General features: G+C 37.4%; 1 long non-coding RNA gene across 2 annotated transcripts in view; it reads right to left on the bottom strand.

The window, feature by feature from the left end:
* Positions 1 to 222: 222 nt before the first annotated feature.
* The window catches only part of LOC123327748, a 28,348-nt gene continuing 16,048 nt past the window's right edge, over positions 223 to 12,522 (bottom strand). For both annotated transcript variants that reach the window (XR_006542453.1, XR_006542452.1), the window contains exons 2-3: positions 7,303 to 7,438; positions 223 to 3,970 (exon numbers count right to left, since the gene is read on the bottom strand). This is a non-coding gene — a long non-coding RNA (uncharacterized LOC123327748). The remainder of the gene's footprint in view (positions 3,971 to 7,302; positions 7,439 to 12,522) is intronic.

Below are 12,522 nucleotides of genomic sequence, written 5' to 3'. Positions count from 1 at the left end.
TCAATGTCTGGTTCTCAATATAGTACAGGAACCTAATCACTTAGCTTGCCCACACTTAACCCTATTTTTGCTTCATAGAAGGTCCTCAATATTAGTTGTGTAATGGTTCAATGAACGAGTGCAATACAGGACAAAGCTTACAAGCAGAAAGAACATCTTAAAAATAAAAAGAAAGATAACCAAAGTTACACATAGAAGTGAAGAACTTACAATTTTCGTATTGGATATACTGAGGAGTATTTATTTCCCCCATTTTAGTCATAAATGCTAAGCCACTTAAGAATGCATATTCCACAAGAAGGTCTTGAAACCTGAGAGTGTTTTAGGGAAATAGAAACATGCATAATCAAAATTATAATTCATTATGGAGACCCAGGTTTGATTCCTAGGCCAGGAAGATCCCTTGGAGAAGGAAATGGCAACCCACTCCAGTATTCTTGTCAGTGAAATCCCAGGGACAAAAGAGCCTGGCAGGTTACAGTCCATGGGGTGCAAAAGAGTCAGATACAATTTAGCATCTCAAACAAAACAATGGTGAGTGTAAAATTATAATGCATGTTAAAAAAAATGATAACTAACCTCATTCAACATTAAAAAAATCAATATAAAAAATATAGACACCTTAGAGGATGATTTGATGCTAAAGTGAAATTTTAAGAGAGAAGAAGATTACTGTTTTTGGATAAGACTGCTGGGTCATAGAAGCTCAATGTTCTTGTTGCAACATTTAGATAAAATCTGGAAAATTACAAAATCACAGTTTTAATGATTGGAGAGTGATAGAAACAATAAGGACTACTTGAATTGGGGTTCTGCCTTCATAGGACAGAATAAAATCTTCTGTAGCCTTTCAGAGCAGAGGAGATAGAGACCTAACATGTTCTTAATGGCCCGAGGAGGATCATGCACAATGAACGAGGTCAAACCAGAGACAGACTGAGTCTTTCTGCAACCTAGCTCTGACTGAACTCAATACCTGATTTGATTGGAGTTACCACCCACCCGTTCTTTATGCCTGACTAAAATAAAAGGGGGGAGTACTGCTTTTACATGATATCATCTTCTAAACTATGCTTACAACATAATAGAAAAACTAATAGAAGCATGAAGCAATGAGAAATGTGATTAAAAGAGGAAAACAAAAAAATAGTACAGTGAAAGCATATCTATAAATAATCAAAATATCAGGTTTAATATATAGGTATTTTAAAATAACAATATATAATATGTTAAAGAAAACAGAGTAAGAGCTGAACAAAATGAATAAAAACACAGAGAATTTCGGTAAAGAATTGGGATCTATAATGACTCAAATATATATTCCAGAACTAAAAATAAAATGTCTTAAGTTAGAATTCATTACTGGGAATTAAGAACATAAGAGAAGACAGGACCCAGAGATCAATAGAAAGAATATAATTGGAAACAACAAAAAAAATAGAATATTATAAAAAATACAAGTGGAACACAGTCAAAAGGCAAGCGTATATATATAATTGGAGCTTTAAAAGTAGAGGAAAGAGAATAGGGCAGAAGGAATATTTGCAGACATAACTGGTGAGAATTTTCCAAGACTATAAAAGGCTTCAATCCTTACTGTCAAAAGCTATACAACACTCGAGAAAGAAAAGTATAAAGAAAACATGCATAGGTAGAGTATAATTAAATGCTTTAAAAAATAAAAGACTGAAAAATTATCTTAAAAACTGCAAAGGGAAAACAAGATATTTTAAAGGAGCAAGAGTAAAAATGACAGCTGACTTCCCAGTATAAGTGGTCAAATAGAAGGTAGTGAAATCACATCTTTAAAATGTGAAAAAGAAAAAAAAGCATGCGAACATAGAATTCTATGCTCAAAAAAATATCCTATAGAAACAGAGACAAAATAAGAGGTTATCAGACAGAAGGTTATCTTGCCTTCCAAGAAATACTAAAGAGAGATTTTAGGCAGAGGCAATTATCCTACAAGGGAGCATGACATTTCAGAAAGCTATTAATAGAAAAAGTAAATAAGTAGGTAAATATTCTAAAAATCAAAATGCCTAAGTATGACTTAAAGTGAATTTTAAAATTACTAGAATAAATAGATTGAGAAATTCATAAGTAATCCAAAAGAAAAAATAACAGAGGAATAAAAAATAAATAATAGAAATAACATTTTAAAAAATAAAAATCAACAAAATGATAGATACAAGCCAAAGTATACTAAATATTAATGGACTCAAGACTCCAATTTAAAGACAAAAATTTCAGGCTGAATTTTTAAATGTCAGATACATACTGTTTATAAGAGATGAGATCTAAATATTAGGTACACAGAAAATTTTAAAGAAAAGAATGGGAAAAGAAAGCCATTTTATTAATATAAGACAGAGTAAAGACAAGGCAAGTATCACTAGAAATTAAGAGTGGCATTTTGTAATAAGAGAGTCAATTTGATAGAAATATAACAATTCTAGAAAATTACCCCAAATGTACACTTTAACAATTAAGAGTGCTTGTTGATCTCTTGAGATCAACATATCTGGTGACTAAAGAAACTAGGATGCTGAGAATTTAGAGATGAATGAAGATGAATAGGGACAGGGAATGTAGATTATGCTTTCTGTGTTTGGATGAGAAGGGAAACAAAAAAATAATTCAGGAGCTACCAAAAAGTAGAAGTCTCATATGTAAGTTAAACTTACAACATGAAAGACCGAGTTGTTTTGGAAAAAAAACACTTCTATTGAATAGCACACTGCTCATTTGTGTTTCTCTGGGTGTCAGATTAGGTTTGTGTCAGCAGAGCATCGATGAAAAGTCCTGTCTTTTCCACTTACACTTGAGATGATCCTGGACAACTCATTTATCCTTCTCCTTTTGTAAAATGAAATGTTAGTACTAACCTTATACAGTCATTGTGAGACATAAAAATAATTTTTACAAGAAAAGTGATTTAAAAATGAAGCATGTGAAATAAATGCTACTTATAAATTTTTTTAAAAAGACACAGTAAAGACTAACTTAGAAATTCTACTTCCTTTGGAACTTAAGAAAACTAAATTTTGCATATACTCTTAAGTAGAGTGAAAGGTGCTCAACTGTGTTGGACTCTTTGTGATCCCGTGGACTATACAGTCAATGGAATTCTCCAGGCCAAAATACTGGAGTGGGTAGCCTTTCCCTTCTCCAGGGGATCGTCCCAACCCAAGGATATACTCTTAGGACAATATCTATATTTTCTAACTGTCTGAGTTCTTTGTCTATAAAATATAACCACTTGGTGATGAAGTATTTCCAAGAATCCCAGATGCCCAACTTTGTGTATTCTTTGGTATGCCTGGGACCCTACAGTGCTTCACCATGCAAATGCTATCTCTAGTCATTGTGATTTGCTTGTCATTTAGAGCCATTCTAGTCTGCAAATCCTATGAGCTCTGATAAGGGAGTTCTTGAGCTTGCACAGTAAGATAACCAAACAAAACAGTGTTTGTAGAAATAGATTCCCATAACACTACCTTGTCACAGAACGTAACAGGAAATATCCCAACTATATTTCAGTAGATAACAATAGCCACATAAGCACTGCATGCAGTAGGGAAGTTGCTAGGCAGGTAACAGGACCAAGGATATAAAAAAGCTAACATTTCTAGCATATAAAATATTAAGCTCTCTATGGCATCTTCCTGACATTTTCAGCAAACGCAAAGAAACTTGATGAGGAGGAAACAGCATTAACTTATAAATTAAAAAACAAGGAACCGTTCTGGCTGATGGGAAAGCCATTTCTCCTCTATGTTCTTATCTTAGCTGAGAAAATGCCTGATGTGGTTAATGATGCCAGTGGTGGTCACATCATATCCTCAGAAAATGGTTATACTCAATTTAAGTTGGCTGCTCCAATTCCTCCTCATCCCTTGCTGTTTAATTTATGTAAGAGCCCAGACACTTCTGCTGGACAAGCATCCTTCTCTATCCAAATGTGGTCCTAAATGCAAAGGAAAAACAGAGTTCAGTAAGATATAAGCACATCAGCAGGCAAGATGCTGAGCACACTGATCTAAAATTCCGAGGGGTAAAAGTCCTAAAAAATACCCTTTGTGTGATATGTTTAGGAAAGCCACATAAGCTTTTTTCAGCTCAGTAATCCTTGCTCTAATTTTTAAACTCATCTTATAGGTTAACAGATGGTCGTTTTGTGTTGTGTCAGGGCTTCCCCAGTGGCTTAGTGGTAAAGAATCTGCCTGCAATGCAGGAGACACAGAAGATGCAGGATTGATCCCTGGGTCAGGAAGATCCTCATGAGGAGGGCATGGCAACCCACTCCAGTATCTTGCCTGGAAAATCCCATGGACAGAGGAGCCTGGTGGGCTACAGTCCATAGGCGACTAAGATACACATCTTATCTAAGCTGAAACTATATTGCCCAGAATTTTCTTCCTGAGCAATTTGGGTCGAGGTCAATCATAAGAAAATGTGTGATGTAGGAGGCAGTTGTGAATAAGTAGCCATTGTGCTCTAAGGAGTAACACTGGTGATAACTCACTTGGCAGATATCAATGTGTCCTTTCTTTAATGCTCCGTGTACATTTCTCCTTTCTGACATGTGCCCTTACCAAATACCCCAAGCAACCAATTTGCTTCCTAAGAACTAAGAGAACTAAGAGAGGCAATGGTCATGAAGAGTTAAAAACCTTCAAGGCTTCTCCAGTGGCTCCGTGATAGACAATCTGCCTGCCGATGCAGAAGATGGATTCAATCCCTGGGCCAGAAAGATCCCACATGCTGCAGAGCAACATGTGCCTCAACTATTGAAACTGTGCTCTAGAGCCAGAGAGCCGCAACTACTGAGACCATGTGCCACAAATACAAAAGCCTGTGTTCCACAACGAGAGGCTGATGCAGTGAGTAATCGGCACACTGCAGCTAAAGGAGCTCCTGCTTGCCTCAACTAGAGAAAAGTCCATGCAGCCATGAAGACCCTGTATAGCCAAATATAAACAAATAAATAAAAAATATTTTAAAAAGATTATTGACATTAAAGAAAAAAAAGAAAAAACCTTCATAGCCTTCTACACTACTTTAGGACCCAGAAGTAACTCTCTGCAAGTTCTAAATCATCCATCAACACTAGGATTAATTAAGGACTTTTCTCTAAATTTTTTCAGATCTTTACTTCCTAGCTCCTCTGACAATAGTGTTAGATTGGTTTTGTACAAAAAACTTCTTATTCCATAATATTCATAGTGATTCTGCATCTATGATTGAACCTCAAGTGATAAAATGAAATGGTGGTCAGTAAAGGCAAACTGGTTTTGATTTTGCTTTAACTGTAAAAATTAATCCTGTGAGTCTATACAGACAAAAAACAATAAAAATTTTAAAGTATCTCTAACACAAATGTGTTGGAAAGGGCTGACCCTATTGTCAACCCTGTGCAAGAGTACAAATGGAAGTCCCCATACTATACTAATAAGTGTATATTGATTATAAGTTAAGCCAAAACTTCCAATTATGTCTTACCTTGAAAAGTTAAAAATTCAAAAATAATTGAGTATGCACAAAGTTATGGTTTTGTGTGTCTTAAATATCAAATTTGACAGTTTTTTTTAGTCTTTCTAGTTATTAGACCAGTTCTTATTCATTTCAATTTGCAGAAACTCTGCATAGGCAGTAGTTACTAAAATTGTCAATAAAATGCTTAAAGCAATAGTTACCTTCAGAAATAAATACTGAGTTTGACATATCACACTCAAACATCATAATGGGGACATACAATAAATTATCTTTATGCATAAAACATTACAAAATATTTCAGTTTCTTCACATAAATCACTATTACTAAAATCATGACTTTTACTCTCTTTAAAAGCATTAACTAGATTTCTACTGTACACAGCAACATAAATTGTAGAGATCTGGTTAATGCTTCAAGAGTTGCATATATACAAATTTAATTTCAGTATGAATATTTTATAATGTAAAATGTTACTTAGCTTTCATGTGTAACTGTTATATATAGCAGGCTAATTCATTTAAGTTTTTTAGGATGGTACAATGGTTTATGTGTCAATTTGACTGGGCCATGGGGTACCTAAATAAAAGGTTACTTCTGGGTATATCCATAAAGGTGTTTCAGATGAGATTAGCATTTAAGTTGGTGGACTCACTAAAAATAGATTTCCCGTCTCAATGTGGGTGGGCACCATCCAAATGTTGAAGGCCAAAAGAGAACAAAAATCAGAGGAGGAAGGATTAGTCCCCTTCCTACCTGCCTGCCTGAGCTGGGACACAGCTCTTCTCTTACCCTTGGATTGGAATTTATACTACCAGTTCCTCTGATTCTCCTTTAATTCTCAGGACTGGAATTATACCACAGGCTTTCTTAGGTCTCCAGCTTGTAAGCAAACAGCAGATTGTAGGATTTCTCAGTCTCCATAATCACATGAGCTACTTTCTCATAACCGTTCTCTCTCTGTGTATATACACTATACACGTACTCACATCCCCCCCACATATATATATGTGTATGTGTGTATGTGTGTGTGTGTGTGTGTCGCTCAGTCATGTCCAACTCCAACCCCATGGGCTGTAGCCCGTCAGACTCCTCTGTCCATGAGGATTCTCCAGGCAAGAATACTGGAGTGGGTTGCCATGCCCTACTCCAAGGGATCTTCCCGACCCAGGTCTTCCGCACTGCAGGTGGATCCTTTATCAACTGAGCCACCAGGGAATGTATATACATACACATATACATATACATATACATTTACATATACATACATTTTATATATATATACACACACACATATATACATACATACATTTTATACACACACACACACACACACACAAACACATATGGGCTTCCCAGGTGGTGCTGGTAGTAAAGTATCTGCCTGCCAATTCAGGAGACAGAAGAGATCTGGGTTTCTTCCCTGGGTTAGGAAGATCTCTGGAGCAGGGCATGGCAACCTACTCCAGTATTCTTGCCTAGAGAATCCCCATGGACATAGGAGCCTGGCAGGCTACAGTTCACTGGGTCAAAAAGAGCTGGACACGACTGAAGTGGTTTAGTATACACACACACACACATATATAAAATATATATATATTGCATGCTATATATTGATTCTGCTTCTCTGGAGAACACTAATACAGATGATACAGTTTGTGTCTGACCGAAAAGTTCTAGTCAAGAAAAGTAGAAAAATCAGATAAAATAAAAACAGTTTCTATTTATAGGCATCAGAGATTTGTGGAAACAAAGAGGACTAGAGAGTCCAAAATCCTGAAGAAGTAGGAATCCCGGAGAGGTACCTGACAGATCTGCAGCCATTTCTGCCCTGGAACACTTCTGGCTTGATGCAGTCAGAATCAACAGTAGAAGCTTGGTTCAGACAAAGGGTCTCACTGGGGGATGGAAAGGTTCGCAGAACTTTGGTGGTCTCTGGTTCTGAAGTGACAAAGAAAGTGAGACTTGAGAAGTGTTAAGTACAAAGAATGCATATCCCTCAAGAGACCTGTCAAATTCTAAAGGTACTTTGAAACTTCACATACAAAGGAAGTTTGTTATAAGTGCTCCCTCCTGAGATTAGGAATGAAAAAAATGTATCACCATTCTGCTCAACATTATACTGGAGGGTCAAGTAACTACAATAAAATAAGAAAAGGAAAGGAAAGGTGCAAGTGTTGAAATAAAACCCATTATTCTACATATGACTATTCTGTGATTATAGTAAATTAAAAGAATCCAAGACAAACAACAAGAATAGTTAATGATCATTCTATACAAAGTCAATAAACAAAATTAATTGTATTTCCATATACCAATATATCAATGTTTGCTGTGTAAAAACCACTCTTAAAACTTATTGATTAAAAAATTTATCTGTTCAGTTGCAATTCTGAACATCAACAATTTGGTCTGGGATAAGCTAAGCAGGTTCAGGTCTCAGCTTCTGGTCTCTTCAAGTCTTGGTTCAGCTCACACATACTCTCTGGTCAACTTCTGTGCCACTTAGCATTGGTTGGCTTGAGATGGCCATAGCTAGGATGACTCAACTCTGTTCAAGCTGATTATTCAGTAGCAGCTGGCCATCTTAGACTTCTTTGCCAAGTATTACTAGAAAATTATTCAGTCAAAGCAAGTCACAAGGCCATCTAGATTCTATGAGTGGAGGAGTGGATGTTTCCTCTTGATGGAAAGAATTAAAGAATTATATTGCAAAGAATATAAATACAAAAGGGGTGGAAAACTAAGGGGTATAGATAATTAACCTATCACAATCAGCAAAAAATATAGAATTTACATAAAGATTAAATATAATATCAAAATATCAAATACCAAACATCTAGACAAGACAGAGTAACAGAGAAAAAAATGTCTTTCCACTTGAAGCAATGAACAATATATGAACAGTTTTTAAGAGAATAGGCATGAGGCAATGAAGGACAATGATCCCTAAAGGACAAGAAATGAACAAGAGTCCTGTGATTGCTCCAACTTAATGCCTTAACAAAGTACAGGGTTAACAGCATGTGAAGAATCCAGGTAGTGTCCAGGAAACTCCACAAGTTAAGAACATAGAGTTGGAAGTTCAGGAAAACAAAGCCGCTAGAGTCTGCCACCAGAGTACTGGAAAAAAGAGAGCTATCCAGAGAAATAAACCACTTTCAAAAGCAGATTGGCTTTTAAACATTAAACCCATACATACTATATAATCCAGTCATACCACTGCCTGAGTATTTAATCAAGTGCAAAGAAAGCTTTCGTACACACAAAGACTTGTATATGAATATTCAGAGCAATATATTTGTAATAGCCAGAAAACTGGGGAAAAAACAAACAAACAAATGTCCATCACCTATGTATACATTATCCAGAAATTCCACTTCCTGGTATATACCCAAGAGAAATAACTATATAGATTTACTAATAGTCATGAATATAAGTGTGCATAGCAGCTCTATTCAGTAATATTTTCAAACTGAAAGTAACACAAATATCCATCTACAATAGAGGCTAAATAAAGTGTGGGCTTTTTCCACACAATAAAATACTATACAGCAATGAATGAATTACAAATATACAAATTACAAATATATGCATCAATGGATCTCACAAATACTGAACAAAATAGTCTGGTTACCACAGAGTACTACAGGACCCTATTTTTGTTGTTCAGTCACTACACCATGTCTGGCAATTTGTGAACCCATAGATTGCAGCATGCCAAGCTTCCCTGTCCTTCACTATCTCACGGAGTTTGCTAAAATGAATGTCCATTGATTCAGTGATGCCATCCAACCATCTCATACTCTGTTGCCCCCTTCTCTTCCTGCCCTCAATCTTTCCCAGAATCAGGGTCTGTTCCAAAGAGTTGGCTCTTCACAACAGGTGATCAAAATATTGGAGGTTCAGCTTCAGCATTAGTCCTTCCAAAGAATATTCAGGGTTGATTTCCTTTAGGATTGACTGGTTTGATCTCCTTGCTGTCCAACGAACTCGTAAGAGTCTTCTCCAGCACCACAATTCAAAGGCATCCATTCTTCAGTACTCAGCCTTCTTTATGGTCCATTTCTCATGTCCATGCATGACTACTGGAAAAACCATAGCTTTGACTACTTGGACCTTTGTCAGCAAAGTGATGTCTCTGCTTTTTTAATACGCTGTCTAGGTTTGTCATCCCTGGAGGTGGTCATGGCAACCCACTCCAGTATTCCTGCCTGAAGAACCCCATGGACAGAGGAGCCTGGTCCATGGGGTTCCTGGACACAAAGAGTCCATGGGGACACAGAGAGTCAGACGTGACTGAAGCAACTAAGCATGCCCACACTAGTCTTGTCATAGCTTTCCAAGGAGCAAGTGTCTTAATTTTGTGGCTCCAGTCACTGTCCACAATCATTTTGGAACCCAAGAAAATAAAACCTGTCACCACTTCCACTCTTTCCCCTTCTATTTGCCATTAAGTGATGGGGCCAGATGCCATGATCTTAGTTTTTGAATGTTGAGTTTTAAGCCAGCTTTTTCACTCTCCTCTTTCACCTTTGTAAAGAGGCTCTTTAGTTCCTCTTCACTTTCTGCCATTAGAGTCGTATCATGTGCATATCTGAGCTGGTTAATATTTCTCCCTGCAATCTTGATTTCAGCTTGTGATTCATCCAATCTGACACTTCACGTGATGTACTCTGCATATGTTAAATAAGCTGGGTGACAACAAATACGCTTGATGAACTCCTTTCTCACTTTTTATCCAGTCCACTGTTCATGTCTGATTCTACCTGTTGCTTCTTAACCTGCATACAGCTTTCTTATAAGACAGTTAAGGTGGTCTGATATTCCCATCTCTTTAAGAATTTTCCACAGTTTGTGAGCCACACAAAGGCTTTAGCATAGTCAGTGAAACAGAAGTGGGATGTTTTTCTGAAATTCCCTTGCTTTCTCTATGATCCAATGGATGTTGACAATTTGATCTCTGGTCCCTCTGCCTTTCCTATTTACATGAAGTAATATAGGACAACAGTCTGCAGTGTTAGAAGTTAAGTTAGCAGTTTCTATTGGCAGTGCCTATGATTGGAAAGTGCTGAATCACACAGGTATGTTCACTTTGTGGGAAACTCACTGGGTTTCACACTTGAGCTTTAGTCACTCAAATGCTCCCTATGTTCCAAAGCATTGAGTGTGTCTGATGTCAGCAGCTGTACATGCCACAAACCTCCTTGACACTGGCATGCAGTCATCTTTCATTTCCAGACCATAGGGAAAGAGATGTAGAAGAAGCATTCATTTCTTTGAGGCCTAAATGACATTAGTCACAGAAGCAAATATTTAAGGTTACAGGTCCCAAGTGCCAGATCCCAAGGGACAGATGGCCAATGTGTTTTATTTGCAATGAATTTGTGTTTGTAACATGCAAGGCTTTCTGAAACACAAGACCCAGAGCAGCGGCTGTACCTGCATGTATCTAAGGAGGTTCTGGTCTGGTTAGAATTTAACTGACATGTTTGGCCATGGACTAAGGTAATTGTTTCCCTCTACTACCTGTTATCCACTGCATTATCTATATATGTCTCCCATTTTTGAGGGGATTTTTAACATAAAATTTGCTTTCTTTGATATATTACCACCAGATTGTATCTAAGAATGTTTCGGTCAATTCAGTTGCTTAGTCCTGTCTGACTCTTTGCGACCCCATGAACTGCAGCACATTAGACTTCCCTGTCCATCACCAACTCCTGGAGCCTGCTCAAACTCATGTCCGAGTCAGTGATGCCATCCGACCAGCTCATCTTCTGTTGTCCCCTTCTCCTCCTGCTTTCAATCTTTCCCAGCATCAGGGTCTTTTCCAATGAGTCAGTTCTTCCCATCAGGTGGCCAAAGTATCGGAGTTTCAGCTCCAGCACAGTCCTTCCAATGAGTATTTAGGACTAATTTCCCATAGGATTGACTGGTTTGATCTCCTTGCAGTCCAAAGGACTCTCAAGAGTCTTCTCCAACACCACAGTTCAAAAGCATCAATTCTTTGGTGGTCAGCTTTCTTTAAGGATGTTTAAATTCCATTAAAAGACCAACAAAAAGGAGAGAAACAAAACAATTTGGTCCCAAAGAAATTACCAAACAAATCTGGTTTTTCTGGTGGCTCAAACAGTAAAGAATCTACCTGCAATGCAGGAGTCCCGAGTTAGATCCCTGGGTCAAGAAGATCCCCTGGAGAAGAGAATGGCTACCACTCCAGTATTCTTGCCTAGAGAATCCCAAGGGCAGAGAAGCCTGGTGTGCTACAGTCCATGGGATTGCAAAGTGTCAGACACGACTGAGCAACTAAGCACACACACAAATATGAATGAAATTTGAAACTGTTCATTTGTTAGATTTGTTTTGATTAACTGTATCCCATTTTTGTACTCCTTACAATGTATAGAAAGCTATAAACATCGAACTTGAGGTCTTTTAACAGCCCATATTGGTTTTAAGTGTCAGAGTCAAGACCTTATAGAGGGAATTAGCTATACATGGCCAAGTCATTGCTAATTTGATGTATTTGCAAAATGGAATTTCTTATATCATGGAAATAAATCCATTGGAGGCTTGAGTATGGAGAAGTAACCTCAGGAAGGGATACATATATATCACTAATTATCACTCTATAGGCAGGTACTCATGCAGATCATCAGAGGAGAGTGGCGGAGGGCTTTGCTTTATTGTCTGTCAGGTAGCTGATACCACCCCACTTCAGCTGCCCCCCAAGGGAGGAGACAGGCCTTTTTAAAAGAAACTAGCATAAGTTCTATGTGCTTGACAGAGCTCAATATGCTCTGAGGAGTCTCCTAGGTAGTCCAGAGAGACCGGGTGGAACAACTGCCAAGATGAAAACAAATGACTTAGAGTGAGGTAGACGCAGAAATACAGAGGAAGCAAAGAGGGGAAATGAGAAAATTCATTTATCCCTATATTAAGCAAGATGTTCGGTGAGCTCTATATATTACTGCCAAGTAAAAGAGGAGAAAAATAAGTTTATGAACTATATAATTATGCAT

Source organism: Bubalus bubalis, chromosome 10 (assembly GCF_019923935.1).
Source record: "Bubalus bubalis isolate 160015118507 breed Murrah chromosome 10, NDDB_SH_1, whole genome shotgun sequence".
Classification (NCBI taxonomy): Eukaryota; Metazoa; Chordata; class Mammalia; order Artiodactyla; family Bovidae; genus Bubalus; species Bubalus bubalis.
Note: the sequence above shows the minus strand (reverse complement) of the source record. Positions and strands in the feature narration are given on the sequence as shown.